The 25,816-nt window shown below is 44.7% G+C and overlaps 2 protein-coding genes across 3 annotated transcripts in view; both read left to right on the plus strand.

Moving 5' to 3' along the window:
* The window catches only part of LOC308308322 (metallo-beta-lactamase domain-containing protein 1-like), a 403,236-nt gene that overhangs the window by 57,992 nt on the left and 319,428 nt on the right, over positions 1 to 25,816 (plus strand). The gene's annotated exons all lie outside the window — the stretch shown is intronic.
* The window catches only part of ube2f (ubiquitin-conjugating enzyme E2F (putative)), an 80,171-nt gene continuing 79,853 nt past the window's right edge, over positions 25,499 to 25,816 (plus strand). For both annotated transcript variants that reach the window (XR_013963273.1, XM_080753717.1), the window contains exon 1: positions 25,499 to 25,691. The gene's annotated coding sequence lies outside the window, so the exon portion shown is untranslated. The remainder of the gene's footprint in view (positions 25,692 to 25,816) is intronic.

The following is a 25,816-nucleotide window of genomic DNA, read 5'->3' on the forward strand; positions in this document are numbered from 1 at the left end:
CACCTGATGATGTGTATCACATTTCCTGATACACAACGCTATAGAGGACACAGTGAGCTGGGTAAGACCAGGGGCGTCACAAGGGGTAGGAAAGTGGGACTGAGTTACTAGGGCCCAAGGTGGAGGGGCCCTAGTAACTTTAGCTATTTTTGAAAAATAGCAGATATACAAGCTCACAGCGCGGCACCGAGTGCCGCGCTGCGAGCTTGTAGATCTGCTATTTTTCAAAAGTTGTGAAAATGTGTGAAAATCTTTGAATATATGTATTTTTTAAGCGAACATTTCTAACTCAAATTCTGCTTCTGGGTGGTCCCTGGAACTAAATATTTTGAGATCGGGGTCCGTGGCCAAATACATATCATCTTGGGGGTCCTTGACATAGGTTTCTTGCACATATTTTCACGATTTTTCAAAAATAGCAGATATACAAGCTCGCAGCGAGGCACTCGGTGCCGCGCTGTGAGCTTGTATATCTGCTATTTTTCAATAGTTAACATTCTTGGGGGGCCCGCAGTGAATCCTTGTACCCATGGCCCAGAATTTGGTGTGACGCCCCTGGGTAAGACTTTCTGTTGGCCCGCTTGACCATGCCAGCGTACACAGTAAAATCCTCAGTGGTCATTTATAACTGTATATAACCAAATAGACCCGTAACGTCCACATACTACAGTGTCATAAATAGCATAAATACATTTCTTTATAAACTTTCAACATTTTCAAAATAAGAGAATTGTGTCTTGCCCATGGCTCATAAACATCTCTCTTTCCATTTTATTTTAAAGGACAACTTTGTTTTTTTTTACAGCAAGGGTTCATATTTTAGATTGTAATTTGAGAAAAGAAAAGGTGAGTGCTAAAATGTTTTAATTTATTGCTTTCTTTTGTTTTAGCGATTTTGATTTCAGTGGGGGCATGCGTATAAGTGGCTAAAATTATGTATTTTTAGACACAATAAGCTGGCGATTTCTTTATTACCATTTACAGGAACACTATACTTGCCCCCACATCTGCCCATGAAAAATTGTGGTGCATCTTGGGAATGGGCTTATTGTGTCTAAAAATACACATTTAGCCACTTGTACGCATGCCCCCCACTGAAATCAAAATAGTTAAAATCGCTAAAACAATAGAAATCAGTAAATGAAAGCATTTTAACACTCATCTTTTCTTTTCCCTAATTGCAATCTAAAATATGAACCCTTGTTGTAAAAAAACAAAGTTTTCCTTAGAAAATTCAGGACATGGAACAACTAACATTTAAGTTGAAAATAAAGGTAGAAGAACTCTTCAATAAAATATGGGAAAAATGGTTATTGTATAAATTCAAAAAAGGAGAAATGTAAAATAAGAAAGTATATAGAGCATCGCAGCGGAAGTGGATTCCTGGGGTCACTACGTCATTCCCCATTCATTTTCGCCATAGACTTTTACAAAAATATTTATAACAATTATGTTAAGCCTCGAACCAAGCCATCCAGGATGGAGGTGAATCATGACCATATAACCTTTGATCCTATGTGAAAACATATTTTAATATTACATTATTTGATATACTACATTTAATAACTACCCTTTGTTTAGCGATTTTCAAAATGTTCTTTTCATAGAAAAAAAGGTTATATGGTCATGATTCACCTCCATCCTGGATGGCTTGGTTCGAGGCTTAACATAATTGTTATAAATGTTTTTGTAAAAGTCTATGGCGAAAATGAATGGGGAATGACGTAGTGACCCCAGGAATCAACTTCCGCTGCGATGCTCTATAATGTGAACCTGTGTAATTTGTTGTTTGAGAGTGCAATCTTTAATAAAAACAAAGTTACAAAAGAAATAAAAAGTGCTATAAGTGTTATTTTTTTTTATCAAAAAAGTGTATTGTGTATTATTATAAAAGGTTAAATCTCCAAAATACATTTTCATGTGGGTTAACTTACAATTGACAAATGTAATCCAATCAGGAGAGAGAACCCAACAAAGATTACCGGTATTTATCAGCTTGTGCTCCCGGTGTAATTGTGTCTGCTCATTTATTTGTTTCATCACTTCCAATTTTTATTCTATATCCTGTGTATGGATTCTTACACCTCTGTCATTGAATAGTGGCAATACAAATATAGCAAAAATTGCCGATCTACAAGGTCAAAATGTGTCACATTGTGATGCGTTGTGAGCTTGCACATCTTTTTTCACTATTTAAAAACATGGTTATTTTTTGGCACAGAGGTTTGATGTAGAGGGAAAAGAAGAGAAGACCAGTAGACAGTGAGTGTTTAAATGTATGAAAATACAACTACACAGATGATAGTGCTAACAAGTCTAAGCTGTATAAGAAATCCATGAACATTTTTAATCTGCAATACAATTTTATGCGATATGTATTGGGGGATCCCTGATTCTTCTCTCTCTCAGCTAAGGGGTCCCTGGCCTGAAAACGTTGAAGACCCCTGTATTAGGTAAGGTATGTATATTGGCCTCACCAAAAGGTGTTGTATGGTGTGAAGGTCTCCCTGCCAGGCTGCCTGCAGCAGCTGAGCCTGGGGAGGCAGATTAGGCCTGGACATCCACCTCAACAGCACTCCCTGGAGGTGAGGAGGACTCACATGCAGAGCTGTCTGGTTGCTATAGTTACACAGTGTGATGTCAGCCCCTCTATTCAGCAGGGATTGGACCTCCTGTGCAAAAAAAAAAAAAAAAGCAAACAGGGAGAAAAATATACAGAGTTTATGTAAATCTCACCCTTGAGTTTCAGAGAAACCTTGAGGACTTGCCATTCTTTATAATTGTTATGGCGTGTATTTCAAACATACAATACAATTTCAAACAATATAACCTCTTTCAAAATGAAAAGGCCCCTTGCTTTGTTTTTATTACAGACTGAGAAGCTCTGGGATCCCCTGTAGGCTTTCGTAATGCCGGTAAGTCATTCAGTTGTTTTGAGAAACAGCTCCCCAACGGACCGAGCTCAGGTAGGTTAAATGACATAATGCAACAAATATCTCACATGAGAGGCTGCATGGTCACGCGAATCATTCACACACAAACATATTATTGTTCCTGTAAGGAAAACTATATGAGTCTACAGTCACCGACCCCCTCCCCCTCTCATGTCTCATTTTCCTGATGTGTCTGTTTCTGATTATGAGAGCTGTGTGAGCCGCACGCACGCAAGCACGCACACGTACGCACCAAATTCTGGGCCCTGGGTACAAGGATTCACTGCAGGCCCCCCATGAATGTTCTTCATAGGGGGAGGGGGTTTAACCCATTTAGACTGGGAACTTTTGTGCTTTATTTTGTGCTTTAACTATTGAGTAAATAGCAGATATACAAGCTCACAGCGAGCTTGTAGATCTGCTATTTTTGAAAAATCGTGAAAAAGTCTTTGAATATTTCAGATCCTTCTAAGGTTTTTTGAAAAAAACCTATGTTTCTATGTCAGTGGTGCTCAAACTTTTTCATGTGAAGGACCCCCAAAATGATATGTATTTGGCCACGGACCCCCATCTCAAAATATTTCGTTCCAGGGACCCCCCCCCCCCCCCCCCCCCAGAAGCAAAATCTGAGTTACAAATGTTCGCTAAAAAATGTTTTGCACCGATTTTCGCGACTTTTCAAAAATAGCAGATCTACAAGCTTGCAGCGCGGCACTCGGTGCCGCGCTGCGAGCTTGTATATCTGCTATTTGTCAATAGCTAATGAATAAAAGAATTAAGGCCCCTCCACTTTGGGCCCTAGTAACTCAGTCCCACTCCCCCCCCCCCCCCCCTTGTGACGCCCCTGCACTTACCTCAGTCCTTCCCATGTGGCAGGCAGTGATAAGAGGAGTAGATGGGTGCTGGGGGTCAGCAGCATCCTGACAGGAGCAGCAGGCCTCCCCATCTGGCTCCAGGTACAAACACGGCACCTCCTCCTCCTCCTCTTCATCTCCTTTCATCGTCTGCTCCACCTCCTCCTCCTCCTCATGCCTCCTCTCTCTCATCTCGCTCTGCTCACCTCTTCTCTCCATATAGTCCACCACAACCGTTCTCAGCCAGACCTATAGTTCCATATTCATCTTTTTTTTTTATCAGTTTTTACTTTACCTCAATTGGGTATGGCAGGGGTATGCAGCTGCCATACCCTGGGTCCAGGGGGGGAAGATAAAAGTTAGTTCTAAATATGAATCCATGAATGTCTCTTTGTCTATCGGTGCGGTTTATTATGTCGGTAAATTACAGTAAAATAACTACAAATGCAAAATTTAACAAAATGGTCACTTTAACAAGGTATTATAATTATATTTTAGTTATATATAATTAGGCCTATATATTAGATGTACTTCTTCTTAAATGTATCATGCATGTTGCTATTAAGGTATGGCAACATGACTGGTCGCGCACGTGCAAGACACCAGTCATGTTGCCATACCTTAGCTTTTTCTGAACTGATGCCAATGTGGGGCTGTTAAGTATGACATCATTTTGTAGGCAGAGGAGAATTTCTGCCCCCAGTTTCCGTGAATCTTTTTACTATTTTTACTATTTACAAATTTTTCTTCTCTTTGTTGTTGAAAGGAAAGTGTTAGAATTATACTTTAGTCGTTATTTTTTAGTCGTTTTTTAAAATAGCGAGGGACAGAAAATGCTCTGGGGGCAGATTCTCCTCTGCCTACAAAATGATGTCACGGCTTAAAAGCCCCTAGGCAAATATTTTCAAAATATTTCAACATTTAAATAATGAATGAATGAATGAGTGAATGAATGAAACGAATTAACGAACGCACGTGACGATATGATTATGAGCTTTTTGTAAGCCCTGCCAATGTTTTATTCTGTCATGCTGTGCTGTTAGTCAGCTGATGCAAGTCTTGAAGTCTCTATAATGAGCCTGGAGTCCCAGCAGACAGGGAATGTGATATGAAATGCTCTCATATATTAATGTTGTTGTCATTATCATCAATATCATGTATGAGAGCTGGTTAATTAATGTTTGTGCTGTGTGTCTGGGTGCCGTGCACAACATGCATGTGTGTGTGTGCGTGAGCTGTGCTCGTCTGTGTGTGTGTGTGTGTGTGTGTGTGTGTGTGTGTGTGTGTGTGTGTGTGTGTGTGTTTGTGTCATGCGTGCGTGCGCGCGCGTGCGTGCGTGCGTGCGTGCGTGTGTGTGTGTGCGCATATGGTGCGTGCGCAACTGTGCATGCATGGGTGCATGCAATTGTGTATGCATGCGTACCATAGACTGTGTGTGTGTGTGCCATAGACTAACCATATATACTGTGTGTGTGTGTGTGTGTGTGTGTGTGTGTGTGTGTGTGTGTGTGCGTGCGTGCGTGCGTGCGTGCGTGCGTGCGTGCGTGCGTGCGTGCGTGCGTGCGTGTGTGTGTGTGTGAAGACAGAGGGAGACTAAACTAAAGCAGCTTATGACAGAGGAAAGAATTGAAACAGAGGAAAAGAAAGAAACTAAACACTAAACAGTGTTTCCTCGCCACAGGCGCCAGTAGGAAAAAATGACCCCTCCTGATTCTCTGGGTTAATGAATGATAGCTTATGTACAGGAGGATAGATAGTGCAGGCCACCTAATGTCTAGCAGATGAAACACTTTTGAAAAAAAGAAAAGAAAAAAAGAGCATTGTGCTCTAAATGATCTCAATTAAGTGTGGATAAGAAATATACAAATAAACAACTATAGATAATGATTGTTATAATTTGCTAAACATCTACAGTATATAGCCTATCTCAAAATATTTTGTTGTTGATAATAGCCTTTTGATAATTAAGAACATTTTACAAAATCATACAGTTAACAGTATTACATTGTACATTTCAATATATCTGAGTTTCCAATGCACCATGGGTGATGTGAAATCAAACATTACAGTGCAATGCAGAACTGAAAGCAACTTACCTTTAAACTTGTCTGTTGATGGCAACACAGCTATTGAATTGTTTTTGTCAACCATGCCTTTCCATTAACTTTCAATGCAGTTCAGTACTGCCATACTACACTATATAGCCTACCTTTTTCTAGACACTTTTATCTTTTTATCTTTTCATCACCGGTCTGTTCAGTATAATGTCTCCTCTCTTGTGTGCTTTCTTCTGCATGCCTCCTGCTGTACGTTTACACTGGGTTGCCTGGGGGACAGACAGGGAACACGGCAGACAGCCCACTGAGCCCAGCAGTGCTTTTAAATACCAGCAGGCTATTATTGCCATACGCTTTAGTCACTAAACGCTCTATTCTTAGTTAAACAGACCTGATTTGGACCGCTTTTTTCCCTCTACACCAGTGCTTCACATACACACGCACGCACGCATGCACGCATGCACACACACACACACACACACACACACACACACACACACAGCCAGTCAGAATTATTGCCTTGACCAGGAGTCCAGACTTTCATTCCTTTACCAGCCAATGGGTTATTGACAATAACTTATGGTTTATCAGCAGCCCTACTGTTATTTTTTGAAATCATTTAGTTTGGATTAAACATTTCAGATGTCGACTGCTTTTAAATTGGTTTCATCATCTTATCATCAGTCACAAACTGTACTGTGTCTCCGCTTAGATAGATGGCGCCATAGGATAACAAAGATCCATCCTTGTTTCAATATTCTAATAGTCAGCTACAGTGGTATGAATCATCTGTAGGCTATGTGAAGTTGTGTGTATTAAACGCACACAATCACACACCCCACAAACCTGCTACTTCAGTACAGTATATGCAATTTCGGCTCAAACGGCTTCTCATATATAGGTCTACAGTAGTAAGTGGTACAGTCAGGGGAAAAGGCGTTACATTCATTCAAAGTGAATATTGGGTTGTAATCCATTGGCTGAGCTAAATATACCTTAAAGGAGTAGTTCACTCCCAAAATGTATTTTCTTCCTATTGATTACTCATGTCATGGAGACTTGAGTTCAATAATATTTTTTTGTATTTGTCACATTTGTATGACAAATATTTTATTATAGTAAATTTACCCCCATTGATTCCGGATTCTGGATGAGGGACCCAAATGCATTGGGTCCCCATCTGGAATCAATGGGGGTAAATTCATTGTAATCAGATTGTTGTTTTAGGAATGTGACACAAAACTATAAATATTATTGAACTCAAGTCTCCATGACATGAATAATCAATAGAAAAAGTATTTTTGGTGGAGTTTCTAAAATTGGAAAAAATAAAATTCACATTGAGGGGATCGGTAGAGAGATTTTTCTCAACCTGGCAGCCATTTATCACATACTTTGAGGGGCTGAGGACACTTCCAGTGGACTGATTGATAGTGTAATTCAGTACACCCAATGACTACCTGACATACAAATCTGTAAAGGTATAATCGAGGAGGATGACGTCTGTTAACACTCTATCGACTTGAATTTTGTAAAAATTACAACTACTAGCCCTTACCTGTTCAAAGATATGAGCTCCGAAATGATGTGCAGTGTGTGGGTTATGGGGTGTGCACTGTGCACACAGTAGCCTAGGCCTATATGAGGGATGGAAACTTTAACTGGTGCTTGCATGATAATATGTAGGAGCATAAATGTAAGAAATACCTGTTTCGTTTAGTGGCTACAGAGATACTGTGTACCGATCTGCATGATTTTTGGACAACATCTGTAACAGGGCCAGACACCCCCCCCACCCCCCCGCCTGCGCGCACGCACACACACACACGCACACACACACACACACACACACACACACACACACACACACACACACACACACACACACACACACACACACACACACACAGCTGGTAAAACATGTTGCCTCATGCTAGATGCAGAATAGATAAGCCTCATGCTAGATGCAGAATAGATAGTAGATACACCATAAAAATGCTAATATACAGCATACGATTTGTGAAAGTGACAAACAGGCTTCACAGTTATGTCAGGTGTGTTCATATGCTAATGGTGATGCGATTTCAGATCAATTGCTCCAGCCACTGAGGAGAAACGCTGTGACAGACACTCAGACAGACAGACACTCAGACAGACAGACAGACAGACAGACAGACAGACAGACAGACAGACAGACATTTGGAAAATTATATGTTTGATGGTGCCTAGAAGACTTAATCCCAATATTTTTTCCCCTTTTCTTTTTCTTTATGTCTTTCTTTATTTTTCCTCTACTTTTAATTTACTGTATTTAATTTTGTATTGGTGTTTGTTTGTCTTAACTGTGTACTTACTATTATGTTGTGTACGCTGACCTATTTCAATTTTGTATTTGTGTTTTAAGGAGTGATTAAAGATAGCAATACGGGGGGAGGGTTGGGGAAAGGGAGAAAAAAGAAAAAAATGTCTTTACTCTTTACAATATTTAATTGATGTTTAATGTAAATTGCTGATGCATATGAGACATGAATAAAGATATTGAACAAAAAAAAAGTATTTTTGTCAGTGAACCACTCCTTTAATACATTATAATTGCCCTCATTGCCTCAATTTATTTATTTAAGTTGCAAGTTGATGTCATTTGTCCATGTGTGGTCTAGCACTATATGGAATCTATGACTTGACTTACAAATACATCTTAAATCTTTCAATAGGTCTATTAATTGGCATCCTGCTTCTGCTGCTGATTTGGCCAGAGCACCTCATCAATGTTGCAGTAGGAGGAAAAGGACTGTGCATGCCTTATGACAGTCATCTGTCTGAACTCTCAATGTCTCCACATGTCTCTTCCCAGGGGTGTCGCACCAAATTCTGGGCCCTGGGTACAAGCATTCACTGCGGGGGCCCCATGAATGTTCTTCATAGGGGAGGAGGGGGTTTAACCCATGACTGGGAACGCATTATTACGTGTCATTTTGTGCTTTAACTATTGAAAAATAGCAGATCTACAAGCTCACAGCGCGGCACCGAGTGTGCACTGCGAGCTTGTACGGTAGATCGTAATTTTTTGAAAAATCCTGAAAATCTATGTCAGTGGTGCTCAAACCTTTTCATGTGAAGGACCCCCAAAATGCTATGTATTTGGCCACGGACCCCCATCTCAAAATATTTAGTTCCAGGGACCCCCCAGAAGCAAAATTTTGAGTTACAAATGTTTGCTTAAAAAATACATATATTCAATGATTTGCACATATTTTCACGACTTTTCAAAAATAGCAGATGTACAAGCTCGCAGCGTGGCACCGAGTGCAGCACTGTTAGCTTGTTCATCTGCTATTTTTCAATAGCTTAAGTAGGCCTATACAGTAATTAAGGCCCCTCCAACTTGGGCCCAAGTAACTCAGTCCCATTCCCCCCCCTTGTGACACTCCTGGTCATCTGTCTGAATGTCTCCACGTGTCTCTTCCATCGCCTCGAGCAGGGTCATGGAGGCTGCCATCATACACATTCCAGCGCCACACTGAGAAGAATTCTACTGAAAGGAAAATATGGGGATAGAATAATAATGGGAAAAGCAGTGTTTCAATTAAGCCTGTGTTTTTCTTCCCCGCTGTATGTTCTTAGTGACATTGAATCCCACCTCATTCACGAATACTCCATTGGCATCAAGTTCAAGCACTCTATGAAAAAGAAGACATGATGATGTCGAAAAGACATCAGTAGACAAATGCACAGTGAATATTGATAGAGACTGGGAGGATGTAATCATTGACCTATACTGTACACACTTGTACATATTGATAGTGACACTCTTTCACCCTGTGTGAGTTAAATGGAACCCAATAGACTTGATATAGGTTGTGCTTTAGGACACGTCAGTTGTTGTTACAGTATGTAGTATGTATAGGCTACAGTATGCTAATCTTGTCATGTTGTCTGTCTTCATCATTCATATAGCATTATGGATATAGCACCACAATTACAATTGTCAATTCTTGTTTTGCACTAAAGGTGCGGCCTCTGCAACGTCTAACATTGTTTTGTGTTTTAGCCATATACTTCTTTGTTTCACCAACTTCAATTCTATGAAAAATAAGTACCGTACTGTATATGCTAAAGCATAAAAAAATGCTACACTCTATGCCTTTCTCTACCGTCATCACTGAGAACTGCATTTGTAAACCACAAAGTTACAGTAATTACAATTAGTTACAATAGAGAGTATGCTAATACTAGATATAGAGTACTGCTAATAGAGAGTACTGCATGTGGATGAGATAGATAAACCAATTGGTAATTTGGAGGCCAGAGTTTTCTATGTGAATAAAAAGGATTAAACATGACAAGTGTGCTAAATGATAGGATTTGTGTAGAACTGGGATTTAGAATTGCTATTTGAGCGAAAACAAAGGAATTGCTTTGAGGTCTTTATTGTTTCTGCATCAGCTTCTGGCTTTCACCGTCGTGTGCATAGTTCCTTAGTCTTTGTCTGAAAACAATTGAGAAAGGGTTAGTGTATTATTGTGTATATATTATATAATAATTATTATTATTACAATATATGAATAATTATGAATTAATACATTCAAGTTATAGATTCAAGTTGTCTGCATTCACTGAATTTAGGAATAAGCACATGTCAATTTGATTATATTTGTAGACATTTGTGCACTCTCAGAGTTAAATGAACACTTCTCTCCTTTTTTAGGTCCAATAATAATGGCTTTAAGCATGAACTGGGATGGTGATGAGCAAAGAGACAAATTGAAAAGCTTTGTGTGTGTGTGTGTGTGTGTGTGTGTGTGTGTGTGTGTGTGTGTGTGTGTGTGTGTGTGTGTGTGTGTGTGTGTGTGTGTGTGTGTGTGTGTGTATGTGCGCGCGCGCGCGCGGGAGAGAGTGTGACACAACAAACCAATCTTTTCTGTCTAGATTGACTCATTTGTCAGTGTGCCTGTAGAACATTGAATCTTTACTTCAGAACTCTTGGAGAATAGTTTAGATAAGGATTCGGCAACTTTTTTGTCATGAAGTGCCATGTTTTTATTTCCATGGCAGTGTGCCATATCAACATCAAATGTAAGTATGACACCACATCAAAATAAAACAGATTTAAATTTTCCATATACATAACATGTATTCTTTCTTTTTAAACATTTTCTTTCGCATCAGGACATTTGTGATGACCATTATACTCAGCAATAACCCACCTATTTCCCAGTCTTTCTCCCCAGTCAGAGTTTAAATGTAGATTCATGTGCAGGATGTAATTTGCATAAGATGTTTTAAAAGAAAAGCTAGGTTGCCTAAGCCTGAGCTACAATATCCACATCTATGCTCAAATCAACAACAATGCAGCCTTTGTTGTGGATTACCCACTTGTAACTTGTAATATCTAAAAACCGATTTGAGCACTTGGAAAAGCGCTATAAAAATGCAATTCATTATTATTAATATTATTAATATCTCCATATTCTAACTTTTTGTTTGTTTTTTCGTAAATTAACACCCTACTTGATCATACTAACAGTGTCACACAAAAACATAAAAAGTAGGAGATCTACACGCTCGTAACCTTTTTCTTTACTTTTTTAAAAAATAAATCTGTGTATGGGTTTTACAAATATTCAACCAACAAAGCGTATTAAAAAGCGCTTCTGACTAAACCTCCATTGGATCCTCCTCAAACTGTCGGTCAAACCATACACCTAACTCCAACTTTTGAGATGGAGTTGTTTTTTCCATAATCTTTCCAGTGAAAAAATTTAACTTTCTAAGTGTGGGGTGACTCACGGTAGCTGACAGAGTACAGCATCTCCATATAAATTATGGGCATTCCCAGATATGGGCTTAATATTGATGACATCAGGGATCTCCATATATGGGCATAAAAGGGACAAGGACGGTCATGGGGTGTGACATGAGGTGTGACTGACTTACATGAGGCAGAGGTTTTGAAACGAACTGCTCCCTCCCTGCGATAATCATGAATACATCATAAGTGCATTATGTTCACTTCACTGGCTTGTAGCACTTTGATCTCCAAAGGTGTAAAGTTCATTATGAACTAGAAGCAGTGCTCTTCCGAGCACAGGTCTCCACCAGGCCGTGCGTCCTGGTGGTGCTACTGTATAATAGGCCAATGTAAAAAGGGTGGCATATGTTCTTCACCTTAGATCTTTCATGGCAATCGGACGCTGCATGCATGATTTGAAGCATTGTGTTCCAAAAATGTGTTTTGCTAAAGTCTACCTGGTGGTGGCGCTATAACAGGCCAATGTGAAAAAGTTAGCATTTGTTCCTTGACCTAGTGGGAATATGTGTGGCAAGTTTCACAGTAATCAGCTGCGTTGATGATTTGAGGCATTTTGTTCAAAAACTGAGCAATCCTGCAAACTTTGGAAGCCAATATTGGCCAATCAGGATGGAATATGAAATATCAGACGGATCGGACTTGATCACATGACTATAGAGATACTGTGTACCGAGTTGCGTGATGTTTGGATAAAATCTCAAGGAGTAATATCCAAAAATGTGTTTTACATAAGTCGGCCCAAAGGTGGCGCTATAAAAGGCTGATGTGAAAAATGCAGGGCAAAGGTTTATCCTTAGCCTCTAGTCTAGGGAGTGCGCTTACAAAGTTTGAAACTGATCGGTGGAGTTATAGGTAAAACCACAAATCGGCCTGTTATAGCGCCACCATGAGGCTGATTTAAAAGATTTTAAGTGGTATTTCTTCCTCGGCCTAGTGGGAACGTGTGTGTGCGATTTCATGATAATTGCACTTTGCGTTTGTGATTTGAGGCATTTTGTTCAAAACGGCTCAATCCTACAAACTTTGGAAGCCAACCTTAGCCAATCAGGATGGAATATGCAAAATCGGACAGATCCGTGTCGATCACATGACGGTCGAGATACTGCCTACCGATTTGTAGGATTTTTGGACAAAATCTGTAAGAGTAGTGCACAGAAATGTGTTTTGCGAACATCGGCCACTAGGTGGCGCTAGAAAAGGCCCATTTGAAAAATTTAGGGCAGAGGTTCTAGATTGGCATCCAGGGAATGTGTGTGCTCACTTTGGCAGCGACCGGGCCAACGGCGACTGAGATTAGGTGCACACAAACTGCAAGGACACACGCACGGACGCACGGACGGACGGACGGACGGACGGACGGACGGACGGACGGACGGACGGACGGACGGACGGACGGACGAAGACTAAAACATACTCTCCCCCATGCCTTCGGCTGGTGGAGACAATAAAATGTATCATTATTGTTATTATTATTACCCCTATTATTATAGAATTCATTGATATAAATGAGTGCAGTCAATGAAATAATGTAGCTCTACTCACAGCTTTGTCCACGCCAGAGTCTTGTTTCTTAAAAGAAATATATATATAGACCAGTAATAAGAGGGACAAGTACACCTTTTAACATGTGTTACAATATTGACAAGAACAGGATATAGTTCAATAGAGTTTGGAAATCTGAGGCGTTTTTCTTTTTCTTTTTTCTTTCTTTCTTTTTTGTATAGGCCTACTATTTTAAATAGTTTTGGGAGAAAATGCGGCCTAATTGTACCCAAAGTGACTGCAAAATCTTGAAAGATTTCTGCTATTTGTTTCAAAAGGCTTTTTGCCCTTGCCAAAATGTATAATAGCATTGCAATGTGACATAGCCCTGTTCAACACAATGCTGTACCCCCTCAAAATGTATACATTCCCCATTTTCTTTCTCAAATTGTTTTTCACTACATATGTTTTGACACTTTGCTTTGGCAAAACATGTGTTTTCTCATGCCAATAAAGCTCCTTTGAATTGAATAGAATTGTATTGAAACTCAGTATGTCATTTGAATGAGTGACGATGACAGGAAACTCACCAGAGCCACAGAATAACCAAAGGAAACAGCAGCACAGCCAACAACTTGACTCCCATGACAACACGAGGGATGACAACATCACCTACAAGAAAAACTGACACCATGTTTACAGTGAATCATCAACTGATAAGGAAATCAATCAACATTGCTTCATTAGAGAATAGCTAACACTTTTGCACTTAGATTAATTAGATTATGGCACCACGTTTAAAATCGGATAGACTGAAGAGGTTGTCCAGATGCACGTACCGGTATCTGACCGACATGCCCATATATAGGCATACAGGACAAGGACAGACATATACAGACATCTCCATATGTGGGCATAAAAGGGACACACACACAGGCAGACAGACAGACGGGTCACGGGTACAACCGAGTATCTGGTAACGGGTACAACAGGTATTGCAACATGCATCGTTCCCGACTTGCATTGTTCCTGAGTAGGCTGGTCCCCTGACTAGACTACCGTAACTCCAGGTTTTAATTTACACTAGTTATCCAAAAAGCTAAACATCCCAATGTCCAGTGCAGGCGAGGCGGTGCATGTTAAAGTAACCAGAATGCTACTAACCATTTAAGCCCTATTTCAAAAAACTTGAAAATAGCCGACACATTGTGAGCTTGTATACAGTAGATCTGCTATTGTTGCAATCTTTGTTTGTTTACGAATCTCCAGTCAGCACTCCACTCCTATGGGTGTCGCTAGCGGCAACCAAGAATAACAGAATCACTCACATAAACTCCCGTAGGACGATTCCCATTGGCCGAAGGGTATGTCCGTCAAATGACGTACCCGCCTGGAGGCGGACCCCTATAAATTCCCCATCCGCCGGATGTTCCCCCTCTTTTTCGCTTCTGCTTCAACTGGATTGCTTGTTTCACTCCCTCGCTCCAACGAAGTCTTCAGCATTAAGAAGTTCCTAAAGTTTTATCTACGATTCCTCTAAGAGAAAGAATTTCGTCTCGTCTGAACTGACTTTGGCAAGTAAGGTCGAGCCACCCGATTTCGAGACTCATTCCATTCTTCTCTTCGTTCTACTGTTATTGTTCTCTGTTAGCTCGCTAGCCTCGTTAGCTTGTTTACGCTCGCAGCCTTGTTAGCGTTTCTTGTTAGCTTGTTAGCTTGTGTTAACAGTGATGGCTACGGCTAGCTCCACGCTCGCCGGCCGTGCATGCACCACTCCGAGTTGCCCCTTTCTCCTGGAGTCGGTGGACTTGCACCAACTTTGTGTACGCTGCAGGCACTGGGCCCACGCCGCCGACAGCCTGTTGCCCGAACCGAACTGCAGCGATTGCCTCCGCACTACGACACGCCGCGCAAGCGGCTAGTCTCTTCAACATCATGGCGGCGTTCCAGCCAGGCCCCTCTCCAGGGACCGTGGAACCACCTGCCTCTCCCCCCGGTACCTCTTCAGGACGACGGGGGATGCAGGCCTCATCCTCCACCCCTCCCATCCGGCGCCGCCGTTCTCCCTCCCCTGCTCTCTCCTATACCAGCGGGGGCAGCGGGGACTAAGGCCCGGACTTCACCCAGAGCCTCTTCAGACGCTGGTCGGATGAAGAATTCGACGACGACGAGGAGGCTGGGGCGGAGGTCGTCGAGGGTGAGGAGGACAACGCTCCTCAAGTGGAACAGATGGACACACAGTCGGTGGAACCGGAGATCATCATCTCTATCCCCGAGACTGATTCCCCTCTGTCCGTCTTCCCTTCGGTTGCCGCCACGGCTGGAGCTGCCGCCCCCGGTCCAACAGCCGCACCCCCATCGGCGGGGGCTCCAGAGCAGGCTATGCAGGAAGGCTCCGCTTCCTCCCCTGTTACCTCTGGTCAGCTGCCGGCCTCCCAGGTGTCCACGGAGGGACAGGCTCCCCCTCCCTCTCCCTCAGGGGGAGCTTTTGGGTCTGATGCGGTCCTCTCTGCCTCTCAGACCTCCTCTCTGAGCTCCTTGGGTCCCGCTCCTGCCTCCTCAGGCGCCATTCCAAGACCCAACAACGCGAGCTCCTCCTCCCAGGGCCCCCCTCCTCTTCCGGAGGCCTGGAGTGTACTAGAGAGAGCCACCAGGTACCTGGATCTGCCTGTTGCCTTCGCTCCACAGGCAGAGAAGGCTAAGGTGCACCGCCTAGGGAAGGCTCACCAAGCCCCCCCCCCCGCAGGTGATGTGCATGCTTCCTCAGATCCCCGGTTACCAAGAGGTGCTGCACGAAACCTGGGAGAAGCACTGGGACCCAGACAAACTCCCTTATTCTTCGGAGTTCGTGGGAGGTCCAGAGATCGGAGTTCCCTCCTGCCCCAAGATCAGCCCGACTCTGGCCACTACTCTTCAGGCCAAGTTCTACAAAAAGAACCCCAAGGCTCCTAAGGGACCCTTCACCCTGAGACCCGCCCCCAAACTGGTCGACAGCTTTGAAGACCAGATGTCCAAGGGCGCACGTGACACCTACAGGTCCATCGGCCACTCTGCTAGGGACCTGAACGTCACTGGTCTCCTGGGAGCCTACATTCAGAAACAGATTCAGAATGCATCCGGCTCCCTGCCTCCTGCTGTTGCCACAGAACTCCTGGCCTCGGTGGACCACCTAATAGACGCCAACTTCCATGCCATCTCCTGGGCAGGGCGTGCTATGGACCTCATCATGCAACAGCAGGCTCTCCGCTGGCTCTACCCAGTCGCCGCGGCTAAAGACTTTGAGGAGAGAGAGGAGCTCCTCAAGCTCCCCAGCTCCCCCAGAGAGATCCTGGTGGACGGTTACCAGGTTTTCCAGAGACAGGCCGCAGCCCGCAAGGAAACCCTGGAGATTGTACAGGACATGATGCCCCCCCTTCCAGCCGGGGCCCCCTGTTCCCACAGTCCACAAGAGGCTCCTATTCCCAGGCAGCCTCCAAGCCAAGAGCCAAGACCTCGGCCTCCTCTAGCTCCAGGTCTTCCTCCAAGACGGCCCGCCGCCATCCAAGCCAGGAGCTGCCCACTCAGAGGCCCAGGGAGGAAAACCCCCAGCGTCAGCCTTTCCGCTCCGCGAGGGGCCGCGGAAGGTCTCAGCGCAAGTGACACTCTGGGGAGGGGAAAGCAGGGGTCATTAAAAAGTTCGTTTTATTCAAAACCTGTAACTCGGCCTCCTGCTGGTTCTGTCAAAATGTTGTCTCCACAAAGTCTGACAGTAAAAATGTGTGTGCCAGAAAATTGTGTGGTTCTTCCTCTCGCACGATCGACACAGGTAGCTCTAGATTGTCAGCCCCTTCGGGCTCTTCCTCACAATCTACTAACTTCACAGACACACAGTCCACACACAGCTGCTCTAAAAGGTACAGGGTCACAGCCTATTCAGATGCTTTTTCCCAGTGTAAATCCTCCTTCTCACGGTTCTCCACTAGAGAGCAGCATAGCTTCCCCTCCACATTCTCTGACTGTTCCAGGGTCACTCCTTTCTCCAGAGCAAGACTCTCTGCTAAAGGTATCTATGAGCCCTCTCGGGACAGTTTCAGACAGGCCAAACGAGCTAAAGTTAAAACGTCCGTCTCCGCGGGTTTTGGAGACGTTTCCTTTAGGCCCTCCTCGGGCAAAGGTCAGAAAAGTTCCTTTACCCTCTGTTCCAGCACCGCTAGCCTCGAACCACGTGACCGTTCCTCTTCAGGTGCACTCGGTCCGTCGTTCCGGCCGTCCCGCCGGAACGACGGACCCCCGACCCCCGGCTCGTTTTCTCCCCCGGCCCCGCTGGTTCCCGGGGTACGTTCGTTTCCTCCCCCGGCTCCGCTGGGGTCAGAGGAACGCTCGTTTTCCCCTCCGGCTCCGCCGAGGAGAACGTCTCACGCCCTCCCGACGTCATCACGTCAGGACGTGTCGACGGAAGCAAGGCCCCTCAAGAGGCGCTCGGTAAACGACACCGGGCGTCCCGCGAGGGCGGTGCCGACCGTTCTTCCTCTCTACACTCCCCTGGCAGACTGCTTTTTGCAATGGAAGCGGTGCAATCCGAGCCCTTGGATCTCTCGCACCATAAGAAGGGGCTACAGGATTCAATTCTACAAATCCCCCCCTCTAACTTCCAAAGTACTCTTCACCAGGGAGAAGTGCCACAAGGCGGCCGCGTTACGAAAGGAAATACAAGCCCTTCTTCTCAAAGGCGCAGTAAGGGAGGTCTCTCGAAACGAGACTCGGCTGGGGTTTTACTCCACCTACTTCCTCGTGCCCAAGAAGACGGGAGGGCTACGGCCCATTCTAAACCTAAGTGTTTTGAATCAGTATCTGAAAACCTTCAAATTCAAGATGCTGACTTCTGCCAGCCTGCTGCGTTCGGTGAGGGTGAACGACTGGTTCACCTCTCTGGATCTAAGAGACGCGTACACACACGTCTCCATCTATCCTCCTCACCGAAAATTCCTCAGGTTCGCCTTCCAGGGGAAAGTGTACGAGTACACAGTTCTCCCCTTCGGCTTGTCGCTGAGCCCCCGTGTCTTCGTTCTAGTGACCAAGACGGCGCTCGAACCCCTACGGCGCCAGGGCATCAGGATTGCAAACTACCTGGACGACTGGTTGATTTGCGCGAGCTCCGAGCAGGAGGTGGCGCGTCACACCAGGTTGGTTTTGGACCACCTACAGTCTCTGGGGTTTTGCATCAATCTAGAGAAAAGTGCTCTCACACCCTCACAGAGAACCACCTTTCTGGGGACCATTCTGGACTCGCAGTCAATGATCGCCCGTCCCTCGCAGGAGAGGATAGAGAAGTTTCTCTCCTGTGCAGCCCTCTTCCAAACGGGGAACACAGTCCGTTACGAGAGGGTCATGCGCCTCACGGGTTTCATGGCCTCAGTCCTGCACCTTGTGCAACTAGGACGTATTCACATGAGACCGTTTCAAAGGTGGATGTTATCCCTTTGGATCCCGTCCACCGAGGGTCGCGCTCTGGTGCAGGTCCCTCACAGGACTGTGGAGGCGCTGCTACCCTGGCGGCGAGCCGACTTCCTGTCGGCCGGAGTCAGAATGGGAGAGGTGATTCACCGCAAGGTGATCACCTCGGACGCCAGCCTTTCAGGCTGGGGCGCGACCTTAGAAGGCCGCACAGCACGGGGCCTTTGGGGCCCGGAGATGCGACACCACCATATCAACTACCTGGAGTTGATGGCGGTGATGCTGGCCCTTCGTCACTTCGAACCCCTGATCCTGGGTTGGCACGTCCTCGTCAGGACGGACAACACCACGACGATGTGTTATGTCAACAAACAGGGGGGGCTGAGGTCCCGGGAGCTAGACAGGTTAGCTCGGGACCTGACACTGTGGTGCCATGGTCGACTACAGTCGATCAGGGCCTCTCATGTTCCAGGCCTCCTGAACAGCGGAGCAGATCTGCTGTCCAGGGGGGAACCACGTTACGAGAACTGGTCTCTCCGACCTTCAGTGGCGGAGGAGATCTGGCTCAGGTTTGGCCACCCGGTGGCAGACTTGTTCGCGTCATCAGAGAACGCGAAGTGTTCTCTGTTCTTTGGCCTGAGGGGGACTCCCCCACTGGGCCTGGACGCTCTGTCTCGCAGCTGGCCGCGGGGCCTTCTGTATGCCTTTCCACCGCTAGAGCTGATTCGTCCGACCCTCGAGAGGGTCAGACGTTACTCCCTGGAGTTGCTCTTGGTGGCGCCGAGTCAGGGGACTTGGAGTTCCCTGATAGCGCCTCTCCTGGTCGGTCGGCCTTGGCGCCTGCCCCTACTCAGGGATCTGGTGAGCCAGGCGAACCAGGAGATTTTCCATCCGGACCCCCAGCGCCTAGACCTGTGGGTCTGGCACCTGAAAGGGAGAGGCTGAGGGCTGCCGGCCTGGCCCCTGCGGTCATAGACACGATGCAGAGGGCCAGAGCTCCTGGTACTCTGGAAGTGTACAGGGGTAAATGGGAGGCCTTCGTCTCCTGGTGCAGGTCGAACCGCCCTTCGGTGGTTCCGGCTTCTGCGTCCTTGAAGGACCTTTTGGACTTTCTGCAGTCCTGTGTGGTCCAGAAGCTAGCAGCCTCTACTCTTAGGGGCTATGTGGCTGCCATTGATGTCTGCCACAATGGCCTTGAGGGTTCTAAACCTTCTAAGAACCCTTGGGTGTCTCAGTTTCTGGCTGGGGTCAAACGAGACGCTGCTGCAGCTAGACCGTTGGTCCCCTCATGGGATCTGGAGGTGGTCCTAAGGGGTCTGAGTCAGGCTCCCTTTGAGCCTTTGGAGTCTATCTCCTTGAAGCTTCTTAGCTTTAAGACGGCTCTTCTCCTGGCTCTGACTACAGCCAAGAGGGTCAGTGACCTTCATGCTCTTTCTGTAGATGAGGGCTGTATGAGGTTTTCGGGTGATGACCGTAAGGTCTTACTCAAACCTCACCTCAAGTTCTTACCCAAGAACGGGAGGATTCAGGAAGTTCCGGTGGAACTTCTGGCCTTTCACCCTCCTCCTTTCGCTTCGGAGGAGGATAGAAGGCTAAACTGTCTTTGCCCGGTTAGGGCGCTGAGAGTTTACTGTGAGAGGACTAAGGACCGCAGACGGTCTAGTAGTCTATTTGTCTCTCACGGAAAGTCCACTGGTAAGACTGAGATCGCTAAGTCGACTCTGTCGGGGTGGATTGTGGACGCCATTAATTTGGCGTACGACAGTGCGAAGGTGGCTAGACCCTTCGGTCTTAAAGCCCATTCGACTAGGGGAGTTTCCTCTTCCTGGGGTCTCGCTAAAGGGACTTCCATCCAAGAGGTCTGTATGGTGGCTAATTGGAGGTCGCCTTCCACTTTTGCGGCTTACTATCACCTGGACTTAACGCCTCATTCCTTGGCGCATTCTGTCCTTGGGGTGGCCGCTTCCTCCCCTTCCTCCTGAGCTGAGTCCCTTGGTAGGGTTTCTCTCTCAGGGAGTTTTGTAAGTGTTTTTACACTTTTCTTCCTCCACCAAGACCAGAGGGTAGTGGCTCTGGTGGAGGGGGGCCCTTTTCCTGAGTTTTTCCCTTCGGTTTTAACTTGGGGCAGACTGGGATTGAGGTGGGTTCTGGTGGGCCTAGTCTGTAAGGGTTCCTTAATTCCTGTTGGTTCGTTTCCGCTTCCGGGAGTTTATGTTTCACATAGGAGTGGAGTGCTGACTGGAGATTCGTAAACAAACACAAGTGTTTCGTATGAAACACCTGTTTGTTAAGAATCGGAAGGAAGCACTCCACTCCGGTGAGGCCCTGTTCGTGAGTTTGCGCAGAGCTCTCTCAAAAGAGGGGGAACATCCGGCGGATGGGGAATTTATAGGGGTCCGCCTCCAGGCGGGTACGTCATTTGACGGACATACCCTTCGGCCAATGGGAATCATCCTACGGGAGTTTATGTGAGTGATTCTGTTATTCTTGGTTGCCGCTAGCGACACCCATAGGAGTGGAGTGCTTCCTTCCGATTCTTAACAAACAGGTGTTTCATACGAAACACTTGTGTTTGTTTTTTTAAATTTCTTGATTTTTGTATTTATTTATGTTTTGTAAAAACGTTCAGGTTTAGTTTAGTTTTGTTAGCCTAACAACATGCCTAAAACAGGGACACCAGGGTTCAAGTGATCCCTTTTGAACAAGTAAATTACTTCTATTGTGCCAGCAGGTCAGGTGCATCCAACTTCCTTTCCTCTGTTAAGTATTCCTTTGGGTAGGAAGGAAGTGCATTGCAAGTTTACCTTTTAGTTTCTCAGCTCCCTTGCAGAAAGAAGTGGGTTTTTTGCTTGCTTGGTTTTATCAGCGATAATACCTGGTGTTATGTAATACGTTTTGGCTTTTGCCCAGTTTCAAGAAGCTGAAACTTCGAATTAAAATAGACAAAACATAAATAATGTATTTTCATTATGGATGAAGGTTTTGTTTATTTGTGCCTTCTTTCAGACACCCTGTTTCTGATTTATGTTTTGTTCTACAGGCTGAGAGTAAAGTATGTTATTGTAATTCTATCTCATTTTTGTAAAATTATTCCACCTCCCTGCCTTTCTCTCTCTTGATATTTATCGGCTCCTTAGTTTGTCAGTTGAAGCTTCCCAAAATGCAGGATCACCTCTAAATAATAAGCGCAACTTGAAATGGAATACTATGCTCTGTGTGTGTGTGTGTGTGTGTGCACGTGTTATCAAGTAAGTAGAGTGAGGGTTTAGTAGTGTTCTGTTGCTGTGTCGACATCACAGAAAACCTAACAGCCTGCATCTGTGAAAATAGAGACAGACGACATTCAGTTTCATCCAAGGATAATAAAGATAAAGATTCCTCTCCTTCAACCTACATTTAGCTGGGCAGGTCAAACAAGGACAAGTTCTTGTTTGCTGCTGGAGCTCCCACGTCCCTTAGGTTCAATAGAGTTTAAGATCGCTTACCAAATACAGCAGAGTGAGCTGGGTTGCTTCCAATTAAGAACCAAAGGGGGGTGCCCGGTCCAGGCACATACCACATGGGCCTGGACCTGGACACATGCCTGACAGCGTGTCGCGGGTTCGAGTCCCGATCCCGACGACCTTTGCAGCATGTCATCTCTCTCCCTATTTCCTGTCAGTCTACTGTCCTGTGTGTGTGTGTGTGTGTGTGTGTGTGTGTGTGTGTGTGTGTGTGTGTGTATGTGTGCGTGTGCGTGCGTGCGTATGTGTGCGTGTGTGTGTGTGTGTGTGTGTGTGTGTGTGTGTCTTTCGAGCGAGCGAGCATGCTTGTAGGATGTAGGTCAAAGTAGATGTAGGTCAAAGACTCCTCAGGGGTCCTTGAGGGAGTTCCAGGGGGTCCCCAGTTAAATGATAGTCAGGAACCAAATGGACACTCATGGGTATGTAACTCAGTGAGTGTACAAATGAAACCAAATGCAAATACACTCTCAGAGTAAGATAAACATTGATTTTACAATCAATGTTAATCCCAGAGATTGAAATGCCAATAAATGGGGGTTCGTAGCCTAATGCATGTCAAACTGGGGGTCCTTGAGATTCAAATGGTTGGGAATGACCTGTAAAAAATCTTCTCTTATGGAGGTCCCTGGCATGTCTTTTCAAATGGGGGTCCACAGGATAATACCGTAAGTGTTAATTTGGGGGAATTTGACATGAAAAGGTTTGAGAACCACTGCTTTAATAATCCCATGAGGGCTTCTTACCTCTTGTGTACCCTTTCCTTTTAGTTGTGCGATGCAGCGGGTCACATTTACCCTTTGCAGTCGCTCCGGGTAGGCGGGTACCCATACACCATACCCACATTTGAGAAACACACTAGTCGCAGGGGTCGGCAAACCTTTTTGACATGAAGTGCCATGTTTTTATTTTCTTGATATTCAGTATCAACATTATGTTTAATCGACACCATAGAATTATGAGTGGACCCCTCTCCCAGTCAGAGTACAGAATTATGTGCAGGATGCAATTTGCATACGGAGGAACTTAATTTAATTAATTATGACTAAATTTCTATTTTAAATATTTGATAAAAACACACACACACACACACACACACACACACACACACACACACACACACACACACACACACACACACACACACACACACACACACAAAACACACACTCATGCCAGTGTGCCAGTGATAACCCTCCCCTGTGCCAATGTTGGCATCTGTGCCTAACTTGCCTATGGTTGCCTACCAGTGTAGCCTATTCACCATATTCCTGGCCATTCTATGGAGGCTGCCATTTTCCTTTTACAGAGGGCGCTGGAGCATTTTTCTTTGTGTGCTGCATCATAAACATCTTTTCACTTCCTCCCAAGTAAGGAAGTGACATGCAATTGTCTGTTGCCAGATTATCCCAAAGAAATAAGCCCAACAGAAGCAACTACAGTAGGCTATACTACTTTACATTCACATTTGAAAATAGCAGATCAGCAAGCTCACAATGTGTCACATTGTGACACATTGTGAGCTTGTATATTTGCTATTTAAAAAATATTGAGGGAGAAAAAAAAGGAAATTTGAATATTTTTGAAACATTTTAACAACATAAATCTGTGTGGAGGTCCCTGGCACCACATATTTTCAGATGGGGGTCTGCGACTGTGGACAAATATGTAATCTGGGGTCCTTGATATGAAAAGATTTGGGAACCACTGGTTTAAAAAAATATTAGAAAGTAAGCCCAATAAGCAACAATTTTTTTAGAGACACAAATTGCTTATTATAAGCAGACATGGCAACCCAGGTACATTCAGAGCCCAGAGCCTAGAACGCCAACTACTGACACTTTAATGCAAGGACAACAGGTAACCAAATGATGTTTTTTAGGCCAGCTTTTTCAGCCTCCGCCTCTTTCAGGATATGAACAGGAAGCCGGGGGCGGGGCCAGGAATAACGTGAATAGGCTACAGCAGCAATTAAGAATGCAAATTTATTTTGCATAATTATGCATTTGTTTAATGTTATCTGTAAAGCACGACTTAGGTGAACAGATACTGGAGTGTCCATGGGGAGTTTCAATGAACAGTGAACTCGGATAAAAATAGACTATGGATTTGCCTGTATTGTGTTACAGATTTACAGTTGTAGCAATGGCTCATGTTATATAGATGGTACAGTGGAGTAGGCCTATTAAATATGATTTATAAACAGCCAACCTATCACGCTGCTGCAAAAATAATAACAAATAATTATATCCAAATGAAATCCATCCGATATCACAGTGGTTCTCAAAGTGGATTGCAGCAGGTACTCTGTGGGTTCCTTTAGGGCAGGGGTCTTCAACGTTTTCAGGCCAAGGACCCCCATCCCCGAACTGATGGGGCGATGGAGCAGGGACCCCCTACTTGGTGGGGGTGGGGCTACAACATATATTGTATATTTATGTATAAATGTGTGTTTCATGTGTATAAACATATCATGTTATTGTGCATTCAATACTATTCAAATAATTGCGACCGAAGGTCGCAGTATACCATGAGAAATGTTGCAGCATGTCAGTACAGGAAGTGATGTCACGTGACATCACGTGACATCACCTCATCAAAGATCAAACCTGATGTCATTGATATATATATCACTGCCCAGATGGCAAAGGCATGGCCCATATCTGTGTGGCTGGTTCAGATAGGGATCTCCATGTATGGGCATAAAATATATTGTATGTATATGACTCACTTGACTTAATCCTCTTTACCCCGTTGAGGGGCATAGGGCGTCCACCAGAGCTAGCTCTCCATCTCACTCTATTCTGGGCCATTGCTTTTGGATACATATTATTATTGTATATGGATACATATTATTATTGATAAAAGATAAAATAAAAGAAAAACTCCATATATGGTCATTCCCAGAAACAAAATGTCATGTGGGAATGCCCTGGTAATGCCGGCATGTTTTGACATAACATTGTTGACTATCATGCAGGGGTCTCCATATACAGGTATGGTAACTGGTCCGATCACTGTTCACTGGCCAGATGGCCAAGAAAAGGGCGATATCGCATGTCACCCTGAGGTGTCTTACCATGTGTCTTACTAGTATATTTAAACATGCATACAGTTCATTTTATAAACATACAACCAATGTCAATACTATCAATTTATCACTAACAATAATCATGTAGGCTACAAGCTATTCAAAAGAGTCATGTTTTTTTAAAAGACAAATTACAAAATAGACCCTATTATTTTTTATATAATTAAAAAATATATTTTCTCCAACAATTTAAGGGACCCCCTGTTGAAGACCCCTGCTTTAATATCAATCATGCTCGGGCGGAACTACACTCACACCGTTCCCGAAACTACCCGGACCACAATGACGAACGGCACAATCACTGCACTTCCGCCGCCTGTGTGACACCCACCGGAGCGAACTTCTGACAGCTGATTACCTTCAGTTTGTTTATATTATCTCACCGTTATAACTCCTCACACCGCTGGGCTTTGGACGCCATTCGCCGTCTGAGGTGCCTCTTGCGGAGCCCTATAAGCTGGGGTTGCGGCCAGCGTGAGGTTGACTATGGTGCTGTAGGCACGGAGCTCTTTATCTGTGAGGACAGCAGGTAAAAACACGACACAAGCGACCACAGCCACACAACACAAAAACAACACAACACTACCAGACAACAGACATTTAGCTAAACCTGCTCGTCGACTGACTAGACAAGTGACATTTCTCTGTGCAGTC

This window comes from Nannobrachium achirus (assembly GCF_963921795.1).
Source record: "Nannobrachium achirus genome assembly, chromosome: 22".
Classification (NCBI taxonomy): Eukaryota; Metazoa; Chordata; class Actinopteri; order Myctophiformes; family Myctophidae; genus Nannobrachium; species Nannobrachium achirus.